The 13,533-nt window shown below is 48.2% G+C and overlaps 2 non-coding genes across 2 annotated transcripts; one reads left to right on the forward strand and one right to left on the reverse strand.

The window, feature by feature from the left end:
* Window positions 1-13,052: 13,052 nt before the first annotated feature.
* Window positions 13,053-13,125, forward strand: TRNAV-CAC. The gene has a single exon. It is a non-coding gene; the product is annotated as a tRNA-Val (tRNA).
* A 303-nt stretch (window positions 13,126-13,428) lies between these two features.
* On the reverse strand, window positions 13,429-13,500 carry TRNAG-UCC. Its single transcript has one exon. It is a non-coding gene; the product is annotated as a tRNA-Gly (tRNA).
* Window positions 13,501-13,533: the final 33 nt, after the last annotated feature.

Genomic DNA, 13,533 nt, shown 5'->3' on the forward strand with positions numbered 1-13,533 from the left:
TCCTTGCTAACTCTCTGGATCAAATTGCTTTCAGGTGATGCTTATCGACTATCTTTTATCTAATCTTCCAGACTACAGCATGTGCCTGCAAGAATATAAGATGTGAATGGCTTCATGTAGCAAACTGGATTTACATGACGGGAAGAGAAAGATTCAGTGGGTCTGATTCCTCTGCCTCTTAACTCAGTTTTAGACTACATCAGAAAATTTGATATAGGTGTATCAGACTGAGAAGAAATGTTATTTGGACTAAGCTCAAAGGCTTAAGCAAGAAGAGCGTTCTGGTTTCAGCTGGGATAGAGTTAATTTTCTTCCTAGTAGCTGGAGGCATATTCAAAACTATATATGTATGACAGTGTAAGTTAACAATGCAACCAGGAAGATACAACTCCATGGAGGGCAGAAAAGGCTACGAATGAACAACTGCTTGTTAGAGTCAAGGTCTCTGTACGAGCACACGTGAGGAATCAGACATGTTTGTGTCGGCGTGAACTGTCTCTCAACGTGTTCAAATTATGTGTGTGAGCATGCACGCCTGAGAAAGTACAAGGGTATGTTTATGCGTAATGAACACACTTTTAATGAGGTGTCTGCAAAAGGCACAATCAAGTGGCGGCAGAATATGTTCATGCCTCAGGGGAGAGTGTGGAAGTCTGCTTCCCTGCCTTTATCTCTGTGTTGTATTAAACCCCATGTGCATGTACTTGAACTTGTGACATTGAGACCATCACAAATATAATGAGGACAAAGAGGTCATTCAGACAAACTTGCCTGTCCTTGGTTGAGTTTCTGTTCATGGCTTGAGCAAGAGACTCTCAGCTGCTAAAGCAGTTAAAAGGTGAATATTGTAAAAATGAAGCCCATGCTAACTGAGTAAACAAGAAGCTTGAGAACTGGATCTGTCAGGGGCTAGAGCAGCTTGTAAGCAGAGGTCAAAGGAAAAAATAAAATAAATAAAAACAAGCTGAAGAGCAAACAAGAGCACTGGAGGCAATATTTTCATAAGCATTAAAAGTAGAACCTATGTTCCATTTTCATAAGTGGGTTTAACACTTAGAACTCAAAATCACGTGGCCTTTCAATAAAATCTGGGATTCTATGTCCCATAGATATTTTAGATGGTGTTTCTCACAATACGAGAAGTTGGAGCCCCAGTGAAATTACCAGGCAAGTTTAAACCAAACAAAAATAAGTGCTTTTTCACACAGCACATAATCAAATTTTGGAGCTCATTTGCCACAGGATATTGTGTAGACTGAAAGTATAAATAGGTTCAAAAGGTTTTAGACAAGTTTATGGAGGTTTGGTCTATCAGTGGCGATTAAACTTAATAGTCTGGATGCAATGTCCAGGCAGTCCTTGCAGACTGCTGGAAGCTACAAAACTACAGGTAGGAGAAGCCTTATTCTTTATATACCATTGTACACTGTCGTAACTATCTTCCTCTACTTACTACCAGGACCAGCACACTGGGATAGGGACGTGTCTGTTGTGGATCAGTCAGACCACATTTATGTTCCTACACGTACCATGAATCACCAGTTTAGGTTTTCAGAGGGATCTTGATAATCAGTCAGTTAGGAGCCCTGATCCTTAGGGATCCTCACCTAATTTATTCAGCTACAGATTAGATGCTATTGCCTCTGGATCCTAACAAAATTACACTTCCGTGGAACTCACCATATCAAACAATCTAGGGTCGTTTGACACTGGATTTGAACACAGTGTCCCCTCTACAGAGAGATTCCAGAACAACGTGGCAAAACCAAGGCTTTAGTTGGCACAAGAGGACAGTCCGATTCAGATCCCTCCACACTGGCTAGAAGCAAATTCAAAAAACGTGGTCTGTGTGCTTCAAAGAGATTTCTCAGGCAATGCTACTCCACACGCTCATCCCACGAGAAAAGTAAACTGCATATCAGGAAAGGTGTAGAGGCAAATTCTGCTCTCACATGCAGTGGTGTCAGTATGGAAGATCTCCAACAAGCTGACAGATGCTTAAATAGTGCAGAATTAGGCTGGCAATTAGTGAGCTCAGTGATCAGAGAGGCTAAGTCCTGAGAAACTCCACTGATGTGGGTAGAATTACCAAAAATTGATACTAATTCTGAACTGACTGGGACTACCGCGGCGATGTTCGGTAACTGGATATCTGAAGCAGAGAACAGTGAGCACTGGCCCACTGATGTCTGCATGTTTTCTAGTTTTTCACTTCTGGCAGTGGACAATGATGCTTCCAAAGAAAGTTGTGTCCCTTCCAATGTAAAAGATCGAATGCCCGGTAATCGTTCTCTGTGTGTATGCATGAGTTCCTCTTATTGCGGTTCCTGGAGATCATACTGGTCCAAACCACAACAGGCCTGTTCTGCATTTATTCATGTCCCTTCTTCATTTCTCTTCCCCTTCTGCTCTCACCCGTATTTCTTCTCTTCAGCTCTTCCCTTTCCCGCTGTCTGTCCTACCTTCCCTGCACCCCACTCCAATACAAACACCCAAGCCTTTTTTTGGATGAAAATGATGAAAAATAAACCCCTTATGAGGAGCTGCAGCGTGTGCTCTGCCAGAGAGCAGTCTTATTCATTAAGGGAATGGTCTTGTATGCATTTGGGCATGTTATCAGTAACACTCCAAAGGGAAATGGACTACTTAAACCTATTATATCACTGCTTTATTCACCATGTGCTGCCATTTACCTCCTACATGACGCTGGGCTCTAATAGCACCAGTTCTGAGAAACCCTGCACATTAGCCACAAGCAGCTCATTAATCCACTGTTTTCATTCTTACAAAAAAAATGAGCTCCAGCCACATGAGAGTTCAGATGCTGAGCAGTCAGCCAAAAACAAAACAGCTTTGTTGTGCCAGCAGCTCTGAGGTAGCCCCAAACAGAACAGCACTTTCTGCTGATGGGGCACAGAGGGGGCCCTTGGTCTTGGGGGACAGGGGTGCGCACGGGAGAACGGGACAAAGCTGTCAGCTTGCAGCTGCTGCAGGGAGACATGGAGAATCTGATTCCTGGAGGGTCCAAGCCAGGCCCGTGTAGCCTTCACCACAATCAGGTCCTGGCTGTTGATGCAGCTCTGTCCCAGGATATCAGTTGTCCCAGACAGAAGGAAGAAAATGGAAGGCATCTCTCAAACTCCAGCATGGGGAGTCTGTGATCAGACCGGGGATTGGCAGAATTAATTCCAAGCAGGTACAATGAGATCTTCGAGAGCCCTTGAAGAAAATGAAAGACCCATGTCCCAGCCGCGAGCCACAAATCTGCGAGCCTTTTTGCTTCTTTGCAAACACACAGTGGTTGTGGCATAAAAAAGCAGTCACATCTGCTTCATCAAAGAGAAGAGCCCTGCTTAGGGCTCAGGCTTTCTCTCCCTAGTCCACTGCTTGCACCATGCTGAGGAGAACAAGCTGCTCCATCTCCTGGCTGACGGGCTCCCTGTCCAAGCCCCTGTATATCAGGGCAGAGCTCACTGGAGAATGGTGCAGGTGTCTCCAAACATGATTATTTCTGCTGAAATCTCCAAAGCTAACAAACAAATCTTTAACTAGAAGATGCATGGCTCGTGGACAGGAGCTCTCATAAAAACAACTGCTCATCCATGTGGGAATAATAGAACATCTGTGTCCATAAACTAGGCACAGACCAGAAACAAGAGGCAATAATTTTTCATGAGTGGGACTTCAGGAATCTGGGATCTGTTCTTCTAGAACCTCTCGGTCACTTTGTCCTGCCTCATTTATCTAAGTAGCTGCTTTTCCCTGGCTACATATCCCTGCTTTCCTACAGAATAAAGAGAAATAAAAAGGCAAGAGGATCTGGCCAGGGCGACTGGTGGAAACAGAAGCAGAATCCAGGAGCTACTGCATTGTTTAACAACTCCACTCCGAGCCCTGCCTTCCATTTCAGTAACTCCAGTTCAACTACAAACTCAGTCACAGCTCTGCTATGTCGTGGCCATAGTCAAACCTTCAGCTCTCCTTTTCAATCTTATGGAAAGCTGCTGCAGAGGCAGCTAGAACTAGAGATGCAAATGTTGATCCTCAGGACCTACGGCATCTTGCTAACACCTGTGCTGCCCTCGTAGCCAAAGGGATCCCTTTCCCAGCTGGAAAGAAGGGTAGAGATGCTGCTGACACAGAGGAAGGGGAGCTGGATGCAGGATTCAGCTCTGGAGACACTGTAGGGCAGAATTAACCACAACAGTCATCAAATGAGGGATCTTCTCCGATTCAAGATCCCAGCTGCTGCTTCTGGCCAGTGAAAAAAACCCAACCTCTACCTGCCTACCAGATGTGCACAGCTCTGTCCTACTCCCAAAGCCCTCCCAAAGTCACATGGAGTGCATGTGTTGCTTTATTTGAGACAGCTTAGCAACAAATCTGAGCAGGGAAGTAAGGGCTTAGAGGTGTGCAGTGGAATTCATTTCTGCTCTTGGGTGAGGACATGAATGAAATGGGAGGCAAAGGGCAGAGGGCTGCTACTGGTGGAAGAATTGCTGCCTGGCCTGGCTGTTAGGTCTGCTCAGGAGAGCCTGCAGCCACACAGTTCCAACTGCCCAGGGAGACCAAGGCCAATAAAATCCCTGCTGCCAAAAGGAAATGTGATTACAGGCCTGATCCTGTGTCCTGCCTGCTTCAATGTGTCTATGCAGAATGGCTCACAGCGAGTACAAAGCTGAGAGGCACTTACAGAGGCATTAGTCGAACACAAAACATTCTCTTGGGGTACAAGGGGGATGGAGCAAGGCTGGGCGGACTCCTCTCCATTCAGCTCAGCTTCACTGAAATCAATACATTATTAGGTAGCGACTCCAGCCCTTAATATTCTACCTCTGAACAGCATCATGTTTGTGTTGAACGAGGAAGACTTAGGCTAAATATCAGGGAAAATTCTTTGCAGTGCCAGGGACAAGTAAGTCCTGGAACAGAGCACTGGGAAGGGGATACAATTTCTAGTGCACAAGGCTTTTACAAAGAAATTCAGACAAAATTCTTCCAGAAGGGTTGTGAGGCAGGGAAGGAGCATTAGGGCAGCAGGATGGGACTTCTCAAACCTATTTCTGGTCTCACGAAACAGAGACAGAGCGCGTTTTACAGAGCTGTATGATCTCCTGACAGCTCTATGAACACTATGGGTGATAGGCCCTAGCTTCAGGCTGTCTCCCTGCCCCTCTTTCCCACCTCTCTTCTCCAGTCCTTAGCTGAAGCTTCCCTGCTAAGTGACATGTACAACAAAGCTGCACATCCCCTCTCCCCCACTTCTTGCGTGGCTCTGCCTCTCGCTGCCCTACCTGAGGCCTGTTTTCTCTTTTGATGCTTCTAATGAAACTAAGTGGCTGCAACCAGAAAGTTTCCACTTTCTGCCTCTGGGCTGATTACTGCAGAGCTGACACAGGCAGCATCCTGCGCCAGAGCCTCTATGGATGGGAACCCTCAGGGGAGGGGATAAAGTGATGCTCCGTGCCCTCTGCTCGCCAAGCACCATTAGAGTACTGACTGCCTAACCTGGCAACCTAAGAGAGCAGGACCTCACCAGCCTGACTTCTGGGGCCAAGGTCTCTGGAAGACACGCGCTAGCACACAGATGCATGATATCCTCTGCGGGTCTTGATACTGGGCTGCAGTATCAGAACTTAGGAAAGAAGCAGCAAAGTTCTTTTATCAGTGGCGCTGCAGCAGTCTTGGCTGGTGCTGCTAAAGGGGAGCTGGTCTCGCTATTTTTTGTGCGCATTTAGTACTGTCTAGAGACACTTCTCCACATCCCTGGTGGATGGAGACTGCTTGTGCCTTGAGCGGGGACAGAAGGAGCTGCTGTAAGGTACCAGTCCATCTCTCCTTCTGCCTAGCCAGCCTCATCTCTGAAAGCTGGTGAGGGAAGAGTCCAGCACAAGGGCCAGTTCAGTCCCTGGCTTTCCTGCTGACAAGGATTTCTGCTAGAGATTTCCGAGCATTAAGGCTGAACTTTCTCAGAGCAGCCACTAGCTTTCTGCCTGGCCAGAAACACTGAGGCTGAGTAAGCTGAGTTCACTAGGATGTCCATATGTCCAAGACACTCTGAAAATTGCACTTATTTGAGTCTTAGAAAGCAGGCTGCTGCCTTGTTATTCCCCCTCCCTCAATTCAGGAGCTGTGCATGCATGCCCAGAACGTGACTCCGGGTAAGGTCAGTGCCAAAGACGCCTACCAAGCACAACGTGTGTTTCTCAGCAGCCCAGGCACTAACCATCATGGATGAGGCTCACGTGCTAATCGCTCCTGGGACCTCTCCTGCAGGCTGCCCCTCATGAAACCACTCCAGATTTCTCCTTTAGCCCACGTGCTTTCTTTCTGCACGTGAGTTAAGGGCTTCCCGGACAACATCCTGACCAAGAGGCTGGGCTCTTGACTTAGATCAGGGCTGGTTGGTGCCACAGTGCCTGGCCCTCCAAAGATGGCTCTTGGGTTACGCGCTTGCACCTTTGAGTTCCTGGCCACTCCTGGCAATCCAGGCCTATAGCAGCAGGGCTGCGTTACCCTACATATCACCTTGCTGACATGAGGAGAAAGTAAACAAGACTCTGCTTAGCACTGCAGAGACCAACTGCTCCAGTGTTGCCTGGCAGATGGGGCCCAAGAGGGAGGCCATCTGTTCCTGAGTGAGGCCCTAAATTTCTCCCTGTGACATCCTGGACTGAAGATACCCAACCAAGTTCAATGGGCGCAGAGGCACAGGGAAGCAGCCATGACCTTCATTGCTACTTTAGCCCTTGGTGACTGGCATCTTGCAGAGCTGAGCCAGGGCTCACACCTTGATTCTGCAAGCTGTTGGCTTCCTGCAGCAGTCCCATTCCCTACGTCATTCCTTTTTTTCTCTCTGTCCACATCTCCACCCTTTTTTCCTCTCTGCAGTCCTTCCCACATGCGTGCAATGCTTTGGAACAGTATGTGTTCCCTGTTGCAGAACCGGGCAGGGACTATGCGGCTCCCCTGCAGCCCTAGCAGCTGCCACTAACTCTTCCCACCCCACTCTCCTTCTCCAAAAAAGTGCAACTGCCCTGTGCAAAGGCCCTCTGCCTGATACCTGGCTGTTGACAGTTCATCTGGCTCCTCCATCACATTCTGGTGATGCTCTTTTTAACCCCAAAACAGGCCCTGGGGAGGTTGCAGAAATGCTGAGAGAGCTCAGGGAAGGGGCTGGCTTCTCAAAGAGAGAGGGAGAAAGAAGGGGATAACATCCAGGGAAGGCTGGAGAAGGAAAGAGCAATCTGCTGATAGTCAGCATGTCTGAGAAGCTGGGAACATATTGCACTAAACCGATAATAACACCTTGAACAGCAGGGTGGTAGTTTCCATCTGGCCTCATGCTGAGCTTGGTCTCTCTCATTTCTCCCCCCCTGCAGCCAGGGAATCTGAGGCATAGAGCTGGCCACAGGTCACCCTCCGAGGCCAGTGCAGAGCAAGGATGAAACAGAAAAGCTTTATGGCGAGAGCAGGGTGCTGAGAAGCAGCAGCGCAGCCTCTTGACTCTCCTTTCACCCCAACTAGATTCTCCTTAGGCTTGGGAGGTGGGAAGGCACTAGAGCTCTTTGCTTAATTAGTAGCAACAGCTGAAGCACTTGAGAAACAAAAGCTCCTCTCTCTCTCTGCCCCACTTTTACTTGGGAGCCAGGGGTGGGGAGCAAATTGCTTGGAAGCCAGAAAGCGCCCTGGATCTTGTCACCATGGCTGCACAGACACAGCCTCCTGTTATCTCCAGAGGAACAAAACCCTCCTCCCACCCTCTCCTGGCTCAGCTGGAGCTGATAAAAGAAGAAATAAACAAAACAAATTAATAATAACAAATAATAATAAATTAATAATAATAATAAAATACCCCAAGCAAGACAGCAAATAAATATCCAGGGAATAAGGCAGCCTTCTGCAAAACATGTTTCCGCAGTGTTTTTTGGGTTGCTGGAGAGGTGAAGGACTCAAATGAGCGTTTCAGGTTATAGAGTCCATCTCAGTAATACTTGGATGTATAAAATCCCAACTTGGGAACATCCCAGATCAAGCCATTTGCTTGAAAGTAATGATCTCTGGCTATATATACCTATATGTATAGTTCTGATTTATTTATATATATGGATGTGTGTACTATTAACATGATTATATATAATTTTAATGTCTTCTTTTTTTGAACACACAGCAATCACATTATAAGTTTTCTGTAAGAGCTGGAGCCTTGTCTCTTCTGTCTCTGTACTGCACCATGTCCAGGGAGAAGCACCAGAGGTAGCAGCAAGTGAGTAAAATAGCAGAACAAGCCAGATAACAGACTTTTGTGCTACCACAGTTACAACTGCTTTTGGTTATCTGGGCACCTCCAGTCTTCACTGCAGTGTGGACAAGGGCTTTAAGACTAAAACAAAATGAAGAACAAAGTGGGACTTTGTTCTCATGTTGTTTGCGTTCTCACAACTAAAAGGCTAAAAATACGCCAAATAGCACAGCAGTAAAGCAGTAAAAACTAGCAACTGTATATTTGCATTTTGAGAGAAATTAGGGCTATTATGGTTGCTCCAGACGGGCTTCCTACATCAACTGGGTAGATAATTTCACTTGGTGCTTCATGCATCAAAGCTCTGACCATCTGGCTGAACGCGAACATACCTTTTAGCAACATGTCTCATTTTGGCTTGATGCCTTCAGGGCCACCTCCCTACGACAGGCACTATTTCAGCACTTAATTACACTTACTGTTAAAAAGGACAACTTGTTTTTAGTGTGTATCTTTCCAATATCAGCTTCCGGCCACTGAATGTTCTACTGTCTGTGTATGCAGGTAGGAAGCAGTATGTTTAAATCCACCTGTGAATTGCATAGGCCATTGGTGGTCAGAAGATGGCCCACAGAACAACTCTTAAGTTGTCTTAGGTTTTTAAAAAAGATCACTCATACATGAACAAACAAATTAAGAAGAAGAAGAACTAATAATTCAAAGTTTAACCTCATTTTCTCCTTCTGGCACTGGCTGGCACACTCAGATGTTTGGCTCACCCACTTTTTTACTATCAGTAGTTGAAATTGTAAGGCTTGTAATTCTAGCAAGAAAATTATGACTTTGTAATACAATACACCTTTTGCTTAAATGATAAGTATTGTCTTTTCGTTTCTTGCAACTGCCAAAGACTATCAGGTTGTCCTTTAACTCAAAAAGGCTGAAGTGTCACTTTAAATGGCTGATTAGGTCTTTCAATTTCTCCACACCCACATTTCCTCCCATCAGTAGTTCTTTGGACAGCTGCAGAAAAGTGTTACCTGTAGAAGTCCAACCTGGGTCACAAAAGACCATTCAATGAGAGAGGTTTCTGCCTGGGAGACTTACAGGGGTGAATTCTTGCTTTTAAACTTATCCAGCCTTCCTTTGCATATGGACTTACCTGGACAAACTCATTTAGACCATGACAACAGCTTGCTCAGCCAGGCCTGAAAAGATCAGGCTCTTACTGATAGCTCTGAGCACACTTATTGCTAAAGAAAGCATGCTGCTCTCATGTTCTCCCCTTGCCAGATAAACACGAACATCTGCATAACTACTGTAATAACAGCAATACAAATATTAATGATACTGGGGTGAGAACTGGGACTGGTCTCCAGTGCTTGTATTCTCCTGGGCCACTGCCTCCAGGACCTCTCTCTGAAGGCAGACACCCAGATGTCTTTAAGAACCTGGGTTAAGAGATCATTTTGAAGGAGTTGCTGATTTTTCCCCAAATCCATCAATAAAGAAATGTGTAGGATTTCATAGCCCATCAGGTGTTCAGGCTAGGTGTGGACTTTCGATGAACTTATGAGGGGAAAGAAATTGCAAACCCTGGTCAATACCAGGTATTGCAACCCAGGTCTCTGGGGCTCCATCATACCTATCGTACCCTGACTTGCTGTGTGCGCCAGAAAAACTATCCCTTCGCAATTTATTTTTTCCTTTGCCAAGAAGAAGAGCAGTATCTCTGAGCCTGAGGTACAAAAAGTCAGTCCCTTAGTACAAAGGTCCCAAAGGGTCTCTGCCCCCCTACCCCCCCATATGACTGACAGGGCTTGCACTAGTGCTCAAGGAGGATGTTATGAGTCAACATCATTGTCACCCCTTTGCCTTATGACAGGTTATGATTAAAGACCAGTTTCCAAGGATGCATGGCTGTGCTCTCCCACCCCTTGGTGTGGCAGAACCAGCTGATAATTTTGTTTCTGCAGAGACAGTGTTTGACCCCTCTGTCCCCAGCTGACCATGTGCCCCCCTGTTATGTATTAGCATCATGCACTGGTTGGAGTGTGTGCTCCTCTGCTATCACCCACGTACATACACCCCTCATCTCCCAGCACCCACTAACTCCTAGCATCTGTGCCACTTGCTTGGCCTCCTTTCCTTTATGCTGCTCCCCTCCACAGTCGTGTGACTGCTATTGTGTGGTCCCTGCCACACAAAAGCTAGCCTGACCTAATTTAAATCAGTGCTATTGAAGCTGTTCTTGTTTTATCTCCCAGCACAAGGGCTGCGCTCCCCATTTCAGAGGTAGCAGAAATGAATGGCTAATTGGGGGGGGTATTGTGCAAGGCGGCGTTGTCTCCCAGCCCTGATTGTCAGCTCTCCTGCTTGACAGTGCTTCGAGCTCTCCTCTCTTGTAGCAGCCATACAGGCTGTTTAGGGAGTGGAGGGAGGAAAAGGAGAGAATGGGACTCTGCAGCCATCGCAGCGTGTCAGGCAAACAAAGCAGAGCATGGCCGCCTTCAGCACACTGGTGAAAAGGCTGGCTGGGGGAGGGTTCCCTTGTTCAGAAAGGGCAGATGCTGGTGATAATAGTAAAGAATATCCACCCTTCACTTCCAAATAAGCCCCCTGCTTTCTTTTTCCTGGGTATTTATGTGGCAGTCCTTCCTAGGGCCCTGGAGACTGTCCTTGGGGAGGGGGGCTGAGGCAGAGGGGGCTCTCACACGCAAGCAGTGCCGCAGGGGTTGTAAGTCTTGGGAGCAGAGGAAGTGGGATAGGTCAGGGGCTGGACGGGAGACTGAAATGCTGCAAGACCCTTTGTCCTGTGGGGTAAAGTTGGAGCAGTTGCTGACAATGGAACTTTGAAAGAAAAGCAATAACATCCCCAGGAGCCATTCCTACGAGCCCCAACCAGCATGAAGGGGGAGCTTTGTCAGGGTCCTCAAAGGCAGAGTTGCCCTCATGAGGAGGATTTAGAGCCCACAACCCGTTTACACGGTGTGTCTCAAGGCTACCAGAGCCCAACACTGCCCTAACAAGGGACCACCGCAATACCTTAACTATGGAGGTTTGGGAGTTAAGACTGGCAGTGCAGTGTCTTTCATCTAATTTCTGCTTCCCACAGGTACCTTCCAAGAGCTTCCTCCTTGGGTTGTCTGGTCTGCAGTTCTCCCTTCTCCACTGATCACCAGACTGACAGAGGTCTGGGGAAGAAAACAAAACTAGAAGCATTTTAATCTTTCCATTCATGGTCTTGGGTCACTTACAGATCTGCTTCCTCCTGCCCTAGGGAGAGGACTTTGCCCCCAGCTATTGATTAGGCTCGCCTCCAGCGCACTTAGCTGATGCACGGTGCAAAGGTTGCGACCAAAGTCCTCTCCTGCAGGCTCCTGCCAGCTGCAGGCAAAAAGAGCACAACCCCTGGATGTTTTACAGCAGCGTGAAGCAAGCAAGTCCCAAGGCTTCAGGTTTGTCATGGACTTTAATGTAATGTTCTAGTCCTTACTGCAAGTCAGATCAGAATAGAATACCAGCAAGTCCTGGAGTTAAAGGGCATGTGACAACCTCCTCTCTGTCCCTTTTGGCCTGAAATCAAGAGATTAGCTATGAAACTGTAACATTAAAAGTAGATTTTATGAAAAGTAAGTTTTATTAGAAGTTTTATTAAAAGTTAGGTTCTTTTTGCTCTTGTCTGGGTTTATGATTCATTTCTCCCTTCTAAGCTTTTCTCTGCAGCCAACAAAGCATAAAACACACTTCAACAAACAGCACAAAACAGGAAAAATAATCCTCACACTAGCACCCGATTCCAAGGGCTGAGTTTTTACCAAATTAAGAATGATTGCCATGGGCGTATGAGTTGTTAACACTGCATTAAAGTAGAAGAAGAGGAACTAGCATATTCCTAGAACCATCTGGGATGGTCAACAGGGACTTTACCCAAAACCTCACTACAGCATGCTGCTGGCATCACCTCGCCCTGCTCCATCCCATCCTCCTGCCCAGCTCCTGCTGCCTTGGAGAGATACTGGTGATGAGAATGCAGTCTGGCTCACTGTGCATTACAGAAGGTGAATTTTCAGGGAGGGAAAGCTTCCCCCAGCGAAGGGGAACCGCCAAGGGTCTGCCCTTTTGCTCAGACAACAGCCGGTCCTGTCCCAGCTCCTGTCCCCTGGACTGGATCCTCTCCCTCCCGGGCAGCTCTGCGGGGAGCTCGGCTCCCTGTTGCCACTATTCTACCGACATCTGGTGGCAGCTGCCTGAGGAAGAAAAGATGCTCCTCCACAAGTGGCCCAGGCGCTCGCACGGCCTGTGCCCGGCCTCGGGCCCGGCTGGTGGGCCCAGGAGCAAGCCCCGGCCTGGGGGATGAGGCTGGTGGGCCCAGGGGCGAGCCCGGGCCTGGGGGACGAGGTTGGTGGGCCCAGGGGGTGAGCCCGGGCCTGGGGGACGAGGCTGGTGGGCTCAGGGGGCAAGTGAGGCCAGGCCCGGGCCACCGGCAGCCCCGGTGGCTTGGAGCAGGGGGCAAGGCCAGGCCGGTGTGTGCTGAGCCCTTCTCGCTCCCCTCAGCGGGAAGTGGCAATTCCCTCAGGGGCTGTCCCCTTTCTGAGGGAAGCGTCCCACCGTGGCGCGGGGACACTCACCTTCTGAGGTGAGTGGGCCTCCGCAAGCACTAATTACTCATTAACGCTGATGACCTGGATTCCCGGGCGGCGTTTCTCAGTGTTCGGGATAAGTTTTAGCTGACGGTGCCATGATGGCAGGGACAAACGCATCCCCTCAGTGAACATCAGGCACCGCTCGCAAACTGTCTTCAGCGCGGGTTTCCGTAGTGTAGCGGTTATCACGTTCGCCTCACACGCGAAAGGTCCCCGGTTCGATCCCGGGCGGAAACACGTTGCTTTTGTTACGGGTTTTTTATCCTCCTTTGGTTTCGTTGTTCTTTCTTTTCTTTTTACCTTCGGTTTTATTTATTTTCCGAAGCGAGCTGGGGGAGAAGTAACGGCGCCATCTGTCACCCCACCGGGGCAGCGTCCGCGTCCCTCCGCGGCCGGCTGGCGCCCGCCGGGGTTCAGGTAGGTAAAGGGCAGCCGAACGCGGCGCCTGGCGTGCAGAGGCGTTCTCAACTACCGGCGGGAATCGGTGGGGAGCAAGGGAAAAAAATAAAATGAAAAAAAAAAAAAAAAAAATTGAGGCACTGCGTTGGCCGGGAATCGAACCCGGGTCAACTGCTTGGAAGGCAGCTATGCTAACCACTATACCACCAACGCCCTGTGAAAACTGCCTTCCCCGGCCTCCGTTAG

This window comes from Falco naumanni, chromosome 4 (assembly GCF_017639655.2).
Source record: "Falco naumanni isolate bFalNau1 chromosome 4, bFalNau1.pat, whole genome shotgun sequence".
Classification (NCBI taxonomy): domain Eukaryota; kingdom Metazoa; phylum Chordata; class Aves; order Falconiformes; family Falconidae; genus Falco; species Falco naumanni.